The sequence below is a fragment of the Taudactylus pleione genome, unplaced genomic scaffold (assembly GCF_031769625.1).
Source record: "Taudactylus pleione unplaced genomic scaffold, aTauple2 ptg000094l, whole genome shotgun sequence".
In the NCBI taxonomy this organism is placed as follows: domain Eukaryota; kingdom Metazoa; phylum Chordata; class Amphibia; order Anura; family Myobatrachidae; genus Taudactylus; species Taudactylus pleione.
Window position 1 is genome coordinate 954,564 of NW_028284496.1, and position 12,872 is coordinate 967,435.

Below are 12,872 nucleotides of genomic sequence, written 5' to 3' on the forward strand. Positions count from 1 at the left end.
GCTCCCTTCTTTGTGTGTCCCCCTTTTCTCCCTCACCTCTCCCCTCCCCCACGTCTCTCTCTCTCCCTCCCCCCATCCTCTCTCCCTCCCTGCGGCTCTGCACTGGATGAGGAGATGGAATTTTTTCGCCTTGGCTCCCAGCCAAAGCTGCCTCTCCGAGCAAAGAGGAGAGAACCGGGGAGAGATAGAGGAGAGAGAGAGGACGGAGGGGGGAACCCAGGCGGGAGGCTGGGGAGAACTTGTCAATGTCACATAATAAATTGGAGGGGGGTTAAATGGAAGGAATTAAGGATTGAGATCAAATTGAGAATGTGTGGGGACAGATGGTGATATATTTACGGGAAGGGGGCGAATGACGGACAATAGATGGAGGAAGGTGTCGGTGAAGAATTGTGTAGCATGTAAGGGGAGGAAATAACCTGGGAGATGCAGAGAGGGACATTAAGGAGTGGAGGTATGAAAATACTGACGGGTAGTACAATAATCTGACACCTGATCCGTAAATGTCTCTAGATCCTCTCTAGAGGGAGATGTACTAAGCCTTGAAAAAATTGATAAAGTGGAGAGTGATAAAGTACCAACCAATCAGCTCCTAACTGTCAATTTTACAAATACAGTCTGTAACGTGACCGTTAGGAGCTGATTGGTTGGTACTTTATATCTCTCCACTTTTCAAGGCTTACGACAGCTCCCTTATGGAGGACGGCTACAGCCATTCATTGTCATTATTTTTGGTGCTTAAACCTTTTTTCCTAACTAAAGGGCGCTGCAAAATATTCCTGGTACAAGCGCATATAGAGACATCGGGGAAATGGCGCATTCTGGATATGCCCTGCACGCGATCAATCAGATTCTTCTCCCGGAGTCAAAAACATGACGGTAGATGCAGACCTAGTAGTAGCAACATGGACGTAAATTAACGGGCAGACTGGATGGGCCAAGTGGTTCTTATCTGCCGTCAAATTCAATGTTTAAATTACACCAAAAAAAAGAAATAAATAGCATATTTCCGAACACATGCATGACTATGGAGGACTACAGCAGGTGTAGAAGATACGCTTCCTAGCAGGTATATAGGGGGTAAATTTACTAAAGTGAGTGTTTTTAGAAGTGGAGATGTTGCCCATAGCAACCAATCAGATTCTAGCAATTATCTTCTAGCAGGTGTTAGCAACCAATCAGATTCTACTTAACATTTAACTACCACCTTCTAGAAGATAATTGCTAGAATCTGATTGGTTGCTATGGGCAACATCTCCACTTCTAAAAACTGTCACTTTAACCCCATAGACTGTAACTTGCTGCTCTGCATGAGCTGTATTTGTGTGAATACGCCTTTACTGAATCCCCACCTCCGTTCCACCTCCCCGGTCATCAGGTTTGATATCATCAAAATGGCTGAGGGGCTGCAGTGCCTCATATGTGAACATTTGCTTTCTGAGCATGTGCAGAAACAGGTGGTGTACTCGCTTTACATAAGCCCCATCATCTGTGAATCAGACAAAATGCCTGATTCACAGTGTACTCAATGCCGATAATTCCGCATTTGAGCGATCATCAGTAAACTGCTCATGAGTCTAATGGTGCGTACACCCGATACGATTAAAATGGACGATATGAATGATAACGATATCGATCATATCGTTATAGTTCATATCGTGCATTTTTCTGTGCCCAACAACCTGCGATGCGCGGGCACGTATGGACGATATTGATATCGTCCATCGACCATGCATGCAGGCCAACCCGGTCGATATCAACCAAGTTACTATAAGGACCCGTGATCGTTGATTGGTGAATTGGTGGTGTGCTGTTTGATCGATATCGATCATCCAGCACACCCGGGAGATCATACAACTATATCGTTATCGTTGTTGATCGTCCCATGTGTACGCACCATAAGTCGCACGACGCATGCGTTCAGGTACATTGCCGTAGTCGCACGCAGCAACTTTTTACTCGCAGTGTGATTGACAGGTAGCATCTGAGGAAGGTAACGGGGAGTGTCAGCAAAACGTAGGCGTGTCGCCATCGTTTATGTGGGCGTGGCATCCTGCGCCTGTGAGCCCAGAAGCAGTAAATATGGCCTCAGCTTCTCAGTACATGCGGCCGTTCTGTGCAACCGCAGGAGGCTGATTATCGAAGTATCTGCTATCTTTGTAAGCAGATGCTTGGATTTATGAAGTCGCCGTTAGTACGTCTCAATACATGCGACTTTTGCACGTCGGCTGCGTACACGGGGCGCAGGGGCAGTGGCATTAGACTACAACTCTCTTGATCAGACCCAGAGATCTTTGATTGTGATAAGTGACCACATCCCTGCACCGCTGTGATTCATGTGACATGGTTCTGTTAGCTATAATGAGGCCGCCGTAAACCGTAATGATCTCTAGGCCTACCTTCATACACCCAAACCCACTTGTATGACTCAGTGGTGTGCACATTACTTAGGACAGAGCTTGTTTTTAGTTTTTTTTTAAAAAAGAAAACCTAAATGTTTTTTTATTAAAAAGTCGCCATGGAATTATTTACATTCACAGACTGAAGTTGCTGCTGCCAGTGCGCCTGAAGTGCCCATCAGCCATCCTTCTGTGCAGCTGTGGGCTCCCTTTTCCCCTCTACAGACCCCTTCCCTCGGCTTACTCCCACTACCTGAGGTCTAGGCCACAAGCTAATGAGCCCACCACACTGTCACCTAGGTAACCCTGGCGACAACGTTTACTTCCTCAAGATAGTCAAATCGTTCTGCCCTCTTGGTAATCCACCAGGGCTTTATCCGAACACAGCGCGGCCGATCTGATCTCGCTAAAGAAAACAAGTATCAGCAGCGTCAGGTAAACAATAAAATCACCACACCATCCCCAGTAAACGCACGCGCCATGATGCAAGTTAAAAAAAACAAACAGGAAAACGTACTTTGTCCCAATGCTTAGAACGACCCAAAAAGTGTATTAGAAAAGGGTGCAGTAAGCGTTTAATGTGCGATGAAAACTTCTCGGCCTACGAACAGTTAATCCAGGGCGTTGTCATGGTAGCCATCTTGAATTAACCCACGCGTAAAGCTTTCCTCTGTAATCCTTCCTTGTTAAAGACCCCAAACTGCACCTCAAGAACCTGCCTTGCTCACTGAGATCCTGACTTTCAAGTTCATGGAGAGTGGCTCTGTTACTGACCAGGATTAAACGGGGGGCAGGGAAAACTGGTCGCCGAAACGCTGGTTTATTTTTCCGCGATGGAATCATGTCTGCAACTTAGGTGGACGCGCACATTTTATATCACAAAGGAAACTTGCACTGTTAATCGTCTGGTGTACTAGCGAGCGTTTATAGGGGGGGGGGACCTCACTGGTGACAGGAAAAGGGTGGAGACAGGCAGAGTTTCCATCCGTTATCAGTCGATAACACTGACACGTTAAATCTGCCCGGGCAGGATGACACTGTACAGAGGTGAAATAGTTTAAGCCCCCACAAAGGAAAAGTCAATCTTAAAAGTCTAGGAAAGCGAATGGTTTGAAGTGTCGGCCCGATGAAGGGCGAGAGTAGCCAGGACACCGTAGCAGCGGATGACGGGGGAAAACGATGGGTGGTTCATCCTGACAATGAACTGTACAAATATATTTTCTCAGTAGACTTAGTAGTAATAATAATAAGGTTCAGAAGGCCAGCCAAGTGACCTACAGCGAGGGCCTTATTCAGAGATGAACCCTAATGCAGCCGCAGCTAAAAATTTGTACGCAGCGGCTGCGTGAATGGCGGCTTGACCAATCCAATGCGCACAAAGACGCAGCATCACTCGCCAATCGGTCGATAATCGGCCTTCTGAGTAGCCCTGTGATTGCGCAGATTGGTTGAGGGAACTGAGATGCGGAGCCATTTTTACTGCGTACGGGGTCGCAGTCTGAGATGCGCTCCGAAAAACGGTCACGACACGCCTGCGTATGAGTCGGGCCCCCCCCCCCGTTTGCATCCGCAAACTGGGCCTGATTCAGACCCGCTCGCGAGGCGGCTCCGTTGTGCACATGCGCAAGACCCGGATAGCGACGGGCAAGCCGTCGCTCCGGGTCTCGTACCAAAGGGGGCGTGCTGTTGATGTTGAGTGACAGCACGCCCCCTTTGGTGGGTGGGCCGGGGGAGTGGCTGCCCAAAAGGAGGCGTTCCCATGTGAACGTCTCCGTTTGGGGGCGGCCCCACTGACATCACTGTTAGAGCCGAAATCTATCTGGGGCTTGCGGCAACTAGACCTACCACAAGGGTCTCGTCGCAAGCCCGATGGTCGCTCGCTATAGCTGTAGGTGGTCACCCACAGCTATGCGAGCGGCCAGGAGGCCGCTCTAAAAAACAAGAAGACCGGCCCTGATTCAGAGCGAGCGCTCTGTCAGAGCGTCCGGCTCTGAATCAGGGCCACTGTCCCTGCCTGTCAATCACTTTGCGTTGAAATCCTCACTGCGAGCAATGACGTTCGTGAAACTTGACGCATGTGCAGAGCGACTCGGACACATGCGCAGATTACCGACAATCGCTCAACTGCGAAAACACCGGCATTGCGCCCATGTCTGAATATATATATATATATATATATATAATCTCGTGCTTGCCAGTTACATGATCTGCCCTGGATGGAGGGATGGCGTAGGACTCACTGACGTGAGCGGCGATACTGCTGGTGCCCGCCTCCACTCTGTTTACTGTAAGCTCTCGGGGTGGCGTCCCTAGACTCGTGCTTCATCTGCGATTCGGAAGGCACCATGTTACCATAATGATGATTTAGCCTAGATAAGTGAAATGCATTTATCATATTCCTTAATGCACTTAGCTTTAATTCCTCTGCAGCCAGGGGGCTGGAAGCGCGCCCTGATGGATGTAACAAGGTCGCAGACTCTTTAAATTAAAGTTCACTTGAAAATATTAAATCCCATTAGTTACAAGCACTGTTGCTGCACTTGGAGGTATATGGTAATGAGTGACCAGAATACTGCCGCATAGTGGCATTTGAAGGTTCATGACGTCATGTTCAAGTCAAGAGCTCTATCCACAGTGAAAGCAAGGACGATGGCTTACTAGAGACATACCAGGTGATGTTATCCCAGCATTTTCAGTAGACAGCTGGGGGGAGATGGGCTAAGTCTTGGAAACTGAAAAGTGGAGAGAGATAAAGTACCAGTCAATCAGCTCCTAACTGCCATGTTACAGGCTATCTTTGAAAAATGTCCGTAAGGAGCTGATTGGATGGAGTGGGCAGAATGGAGAGAAACGTACATGGAATCGGTGGATTCATGAAGAGGGGGCGGGGCCTAGTGAGGCGATTCTATGATTGGTCGATTTGGTCCTGCCCATATTTAAATATGACCAATCATGGCATTTTGCTGTGAGGGGCAGGGTCTAATGACACAAATCGCCTGTCCCCATCACCTTCCATCAGCTTCTCCTCTTCGGTCTTCTGACGGAGAGAAGAAAACATCACGGTAGGCAAGTATGGTGTTATGTCATAAACTAATGTTTACTTTATCCCTACGCATTCGCTATGCCGATGTTTTTTGCAGTTGAGCGATAGACGCCAATCTGCGCATGCGTCAAGGCGCATTACCATAGTTGCACACGGTGACTATACTTGCAGTATGATTGACAGTCAGAGAGTGTTTAGGGGAGGTAACGGAGAGTGTCGGCAAAGAAAGCAGGCGTGTTGCGACCATTTCTGAGGCGTGTCCTATCCTTCGTTCCTGTATGCAAGAAAAATGTCTCCGGCGTCGCGGTGCGCACGGCTATCCTGTGCGACCAATAGTGCCACTCAGAAGACTGATGATCGCAGGATCTGCGGTCGCAGGTGGGCGTCTCAATGCACTCCGTATGGGTGTCTGTGATGCGCATGTTTTTAGACATCAACTGCGTGCACAGACGCAGCAGCTGCGGAATTAACAAGGCCGTAACTAGCTAAGGACTTCGGTGCCGTCGCACTTGCTGCAGCACACGTGGAACGCCCTGTGGGGCACCCTGCACAGTATATGTAGCTGATTGGTCCTGAGGACGCCCGGTCAGCACTTACCGGAGCAGCTGGTCACGCCCCTTTTTATGCGACGTAAGGACATCATACGCTCAGTGGGCGGGACCAGCACAGGGCCCAATCGTGCTCTGTTACAGCTCTGGGCATTAGCTTATAACTCTAAATCAGTCCTGTAGTCCTTTATTTACTATGGTAATATGCAATTTGCCCCTTCTAAAATAGTACTTATATATATATATAGATATATATATATATATATATATATATATATATATATTTATTTCCGAAATGTAATTGTGGATAACCGCCATATAAAATGTGATATATCTATGTTTCATTTAGATTCAATTTTCAGTTTGAAAATAGTTTTTGACGTAGACAAAGTGTGTGAAGAAAGTACTGTACTCCCACACAAAACCGGAGTGTACAGAGAGAGCCCCTAGTTTAGTAGCTGTGGGCAGGGACTTTCCAAGGGAAGGTTTAATGTGGTCATTCCATTTCCCTACCCTACATTCCTAAATACCCATATGGCAGTGCTCTAGCTCTTACTGTACTTCTCACCTTTTCCCATGTTGATGGTGACCGGAGTCAGAGTACCTTATTGTTAACCTACATGTTTCCTTTTGTTCCCATTTTTAAAGCGGGGATAGAACAGCCTGTGGCCAACCAAATGACCAAAATGCTCACAGCAGCACAGAGCATATCAGGAGATTAGTGATATTTTTTTCATTTTATATTATTCCTTACTCTAGTAGCTCCAACATATTACATAGTGCTGCTCAAAAAATGTTAATTTGGACACGTCAGTCCCTGCTCTAATGCAGATTTTAATCTAATTTTGCAGTGTCAGACTGATAAAATAGCATTTATCATGTGTATTATTGAGAAGAACACAGATCTGGTTGGTTTGTTTACTGCTTTTATTTATATTTGTGTCTGAAAGCCAAGAGTCATGATTCAGTTTGTCTAACTCACGTAAACTGTATCTGCTTAGACAATTAATGCAGTAATGTGACATACAGTAGGTTTTTTTTTTTTTTATTAATTTAAATGAGTTAAGTACCTTTTTTAAGCATGCATTTTTCTTCACTATCCACCTACAAATCATTATCTCCTCTCAAAAGCTCTCTAGCTGGCAGGGGGGAGAAGGAGGGCAAATAGTAGTGATAGCCATCGATGGTTCACAACCATCGATGGTTTGCCACCAATTGTTTTACCATTGATGGTGGAGATGTGATAGATTGGCGCCATTGATGGTAGACTGAAAGACAATATTTTTGTTTTCTCTGTCAGCGCCGAAGGCACTGAGCTTAGCAAAGGCTGATGACCCTCTAAGCCCCACCCCTGATGCTGACTGGCCCGCGGTCTGTTGTGCCTCAGATCAGTGTGGTGGCCATCGAGGGTTGTAAATCATTGATGGTTCGCTGCAAATGGTTTTGAACCTTCAATGTATCAATGTCCATCATTGCTCTGAGGCACAGCACAGCAAATAGAGCTCACAGGGGAGTTTCCAGGCCTCTCTGCTCGTTACATCACGTTCCATGTGATTTGGGTTACCATGGTAGTCCATCACACTCTGTAGTATTATCCACTGAAATATCACAATTGGAACATATAATAAAAACCAGATGATTGGTGCAATGAGCAACATGTGTAAGCCATGGCAACCAATCAGATTCTTTTTTTTTTCTAGTATTAATTAGATTAAAGTTAACGTCTGATCGGTTGCTATGGGTTACAGCACACGTGCCATTTAAACGTATGCCAACTTACACAGAAGTTACCATTTCCCTTGCCTCATAAATAAAGAACAATTATACATGTGATAGAACAGGACAGTTTGAAAACTTTAGCATTAAAAATGTACCTGTTCTGTGTCAACATTGGTAATCCTAACTGGAATCATTAAGGGTTTTAAAATGTTTGTAAGGATCAGATGCTAAATACATTTCTTATCTAAAGAATTAATAAATACCTATTTATTAATATGCTACAAATATTTTGCAAACTATAGCAGCCTATCTCTGTCACATTTTAATATCTTATTTTTTTATATATTTATTTATTTGCACGCCAACATTATAAAGTGACTTTAGTCAAAGTAAACCAATGCCCATTCTAAGATTCTGGCGGAGAGCGCCGATGTGAGAGCAGAGAGGCCGCAGCAGTCTCTTCATGTGCGAATCAAAGCTGTCTTAGGGGAAAGGTAAAACTTTTAAGAGACCAATACAGGGTAAGAGGGAAGAACCTCACTACTAACTGTGAGCCTGATTCAGCAATCAACGGAAAGGAGAGAACACATGCACTTGGCCGATGTTTTTGTACTGCGTATGCATCGCAATGCGCATGCGCAAACTAGCCAGTACGATCGGGTAAGCGTACGCAGACTACACGCAGAGTGCGCGGCAGACCCCTTCCGATATTGATTGACGGGAAGTACCATTTGTGGGTGATGACGGGGGGTGGTCGGTCGAACGCAGGCGTGCCTGTGCATTGGGATGCCGTTTTAGCGGCGTCCATAATTAAGCCTGAGCGGTGACGGACGCAGTGATGAGACTTCGTGCACACAGGAAGTTGCCAAGATCCTGCGCGAGGTCTGATCAACCGCTATTATGCCAATGTGGTCGATGGGGCTTGATGTTACCGATGTTTACGCTATCTTGCGTACTGATCAGTCTTTGAGTAAAGGGAGATGGGCGGCTTAATATAGGGCTGGACGTCTGCAACTTGTGCTGCTGTCTCCGTGCGCATGCATTGATTAGCATATTCTCGCAGCGGAATCGGTATGATTTACCGCCGGACCCATGCCCGGCGGTTGGAATCCCGACAGCGGCATCCCGGCAGAGGAGGAAATCCCGATCGTCCAAGGTAAGTATTCTCTAACCTAATTCTACCCCCTAACCCTCCCTTAAGGGTGCCTAACACTAACCCCCCCCCAGTGCCTAAACCTAACCCCTCCCCCCTTACCCGCTGCCTAACCCTAAGTCCCCCGGGGGGGTGCCTAACCCTAAGTCCCCGCCGGGGGTGCCTAACCCTAACCACCCCTTCCCTAGCTTACACCTAACCTCCCGGGGGGATGCCTAACCCTAAATCCCCCCGGGAACCCTAAACCTAAGCCTCCCCCCCCCGCGGCTATCGGCGCCTGGCGTTCCTTCGATCGGGATGCCGGGCGCCGGTCTCCCGGCGTCGGTAAAATGACAGCCGTCTAGATTTAGACGCCTGTCATTTAACCCTCACCGGGATTAAGCAGTTGGGAAGCCGGCTGACGGGATTAGGTCCACCGGCTTCCCGACTGCAGACCCTCGCAGCGGATGGGTGCGTGCGTTCTCTCCTTTGCGTTGCTTGCTGAATCAGGCTCCGTGTCACCATCAATTCCAAAACATCTGTTTAAATAAGGAGGGGATCCCTTCACTGAGTGTGGTATTGTTTTTAAAGTTCCGAAACGCCTCTTCTTTCCCTTACTCAATGGCTGCATTGACTTAAATGACAGTTCTTTTCCAATACAGGTTGAGTCTCCCATATCCAAAATGCCTGGGACCAGGGGTATTTTGGATATCGGAATATTCCGTATTTTAGCATAATTGCATATCATAATGACATATCTTGGGAATGGGACCCAAATTTATACACAGAATGCATTTATGTGTTCTATACACCTTATACACACAGCCTGCAGGTCATTTTATACAGTATTTTCAAACAAAGTTTGTGTACATAAAAAAAATCCAATTTTATGCAACCCTGACATGGAATTCATTTATGTGTCATATACCCCTTATACACAGGGCCTGAAGGTAATTTTATACAATAGTTTTAATAATTTTGTGCCTTTTAAACAAAGTTTGTGTTCATTGAACCATCAAAAAGCAAAGGTGTCACTATCTCACACATGCTAAAAATATTCTGCATTTCCGAATATTTGGATATGGGAGACTGAGGGGTCTATTTACTAAGCAGTGTTAGGGGACAGAGTGAAAAGTGATAAGAAAGTGATAAGGTGCCAGCCAATCAGCTCCCAACTGTCATCTCACAGGCCGTGTTTGAAAAATGACAGTTGGGAGCTGATTGGCTGGCACCTTATCACTTTCTTATCACTTTTCACTCTGTCCCCTAACACTGCTTAGTAAATAGACCCCACAACCTGTAGACAGTAATGCATAACGTAAGGGTGTGACATGCAAAACTTTTTGATCTATATTTGATGTTAATACAAGATTAAACACATTAGTACTTTTACATAGGACTTAAGTGAAGCTTTATAAGCAGATGGAACGTAGGGGGCTAACTAAGTATTTGAAGGCTCCATAGTAAAAGTGTGTGAGGGCCCCTATGTACCACCCAATGGTGAAAAATGTATATAACGCATGTAACTATGACGGACCCCCCTCAGCTCTGGGCCCCATAGCATCTGCACCCCTAGGGTCTGGTTCAGAGCCGCTCGTAAGCGGCCGCTCGTTCGCTCCGAGCGATGTTTGCCCAACTGCGCATGCGTACGGATCGTAATACGCATGCGCGAACCAGTCAGTGCGGCCGAAAATCGTTTGTTCGCTAAATAGCGAATGCCTGCTAATATGAGTGACAGGAGGAGGCGTATGTGGGTGGTAACAGGGGAAGGTGCTTGAAAACAGGGAGTGGAGATCAGAACGCAGGCGTGCTTAAAGGTCAAAACGGGCGTTTTATGGGTGTGCATAATTAATACAGCAGCGTCATTGATCACGTCACTGGGTTATTTTATAGCCAGAACTGCTCGCAAATTTGTGGTAGCAAAAACCAACCACAAGAATAGCGAGCAGTTCATACGCTGGTCGATGTACTCGATTAATCTAATAAATAGCGGACATGATGTAGGATGCGACCGGCCAGGGGGCGTATTTTTCCAAAAAACGACCGCAAGTTTGGTTCGCTCGTTCAGACATAGAGGCGTGAACAGACTGCAAAGAGCGAACGGTTCATTTGAATAGCCACCCCTATTTTCTGGACGAGCGAGTGCTAATTGCGTCCAGCTCTGAATCAGGCCCCTAGTACCTAGAGTAGTTACGTCCATGGGTGGAAGCGATGTTTTCCATGACGCGTTGGAGGCTTCACTGGTGGAATTTTGCCTTAAACGTTCCCAATCTTACTCCAATCTCATCAGACAGTAGAATCATTGTAATTATCCCAACTCTACTCATAGCCTATCAGTGCGGATTCATAAATACAGGGGGGTGATACAGGGGTGGACGTGGGGAAGCCATCGGGCGCGAGTGGCCGATGATGTCCCTTTGTGCGTGCGTCCCACAGGTTACCTCACAGCGATCGAGATTGCAGATCCATGGAATTTTTATAGGTGTTTCTGGGTGGTAACTGGGACGGTGGTAACTGGGACGGAGGTAACTGGGAAGGTATTACCAGATACAAGAGCACCGGTGTCACCAGCTGTGTATAAAGCCGTAGTTGCACTGACATCGGCGGCCATGTTCAGTCAGACATTCTGCTCCCGCCATGGGCAGTGTCCGATGATGTGGTCAGTGTTGCGCATAGTGCGCCATTGTACGCACATCGGAGTATTTGTGCCGCATCTCTGTGGGGACGCCCATCGGCCGCGGCATTAGAATGAAGACCCTGCAGCGGCTGTGACAAAAGACGCAGCCGCTACGGCTGTAGCGTCTGCCTCTCAATCACCCACACAGTGCGGAATGGCACCTCAAGGGCTTTGGTCTATTTTGTCAACATGATGTCGACATGGTTGTGATATCGACACAACTAGAATGTCAACAAAATGTCCCTGGTGGTCTAGTGGTGACTCCACATGTGTCTTACGGGTCCGGTGGTCAGATTATTAGGACTTCCGGCCAATCCAACCGTTCGTCCGGCTCCGAGTATCCCTAACCCTCCCCCCTAGTGTCTAACCATAACCCTCCCCCCTAGTGTCTAACCCTCCGCCGTTGCAGCCTAAGCCTCACCATCTGGTACGTACAGAATTTTGACATTTCACATGCCGACATTGTGGACATGTTGACATCATAACGATCAAGATTATGGCCTTGATATGACTGCATGCCTTTCACGGAAGGGCGAAGCATAAACCAAGCACGGCATCACCGGAACGCAGCATGTCGGCAAAATGTCGTAGCTCTGTCAATACGATCTTTGAGGTCTGCTTCCATGGAATGCCAGTGCACATTGCATTTGTACAATTTAAAGTATCTACAGTCTACGAACAGAACGGAAATAATGATGGCCATAGGATTCTGCTGTGTGGTTGGGCTAGGACCAGGAACACTAAAGGCCAAATTCTAACGGTGAAAACCAATCGTTCATGACCAAATGAGGCAAAACATTATGCAGAACAGTTCTGAATCTTTCATTCACCTCTATCTTAGCAAATTTAGGCCCTCATTCAGAGCCACTCGCTAGCGGCAGTACACTCGTTCCGAGCGATGTTCGCACATCTGCGCATGCGTACGGTTTTTAGTACGCATGCGCGAACCAGTCAGTGCGGCTGAAAATCGTTGGTACGCAATATAGCGAGGGCCTGCTATTTTGAGTGACAGAATGAGGCGTATGTGGGTGGTAACAGGGGAAGGTGCTTGAAAACGGGGAGTGGAGATCCGAACGCAGGCGTGCTTAAAGGTCAAAACGGGCGTTTTAAGGGAGTGCATAATTAATACAGCAGCGTCAATGACCACGTCACTTGGTTTTTTTTAACTCAGAACTGCTCGCAAAATAGCGGTTGAAAACACCAACCACAAGAATAGCGAGCAGTTCATACGCTGTACGATGTACTCGATTAATCTAATAAATAGCGGACATGACGTATGGTGCGTGCGGCCAGGGGGCGTTTTTATCAAATAAACGAGCGTATGTTTTGCTCGCTCGTTCAGACTTAGAGGTGG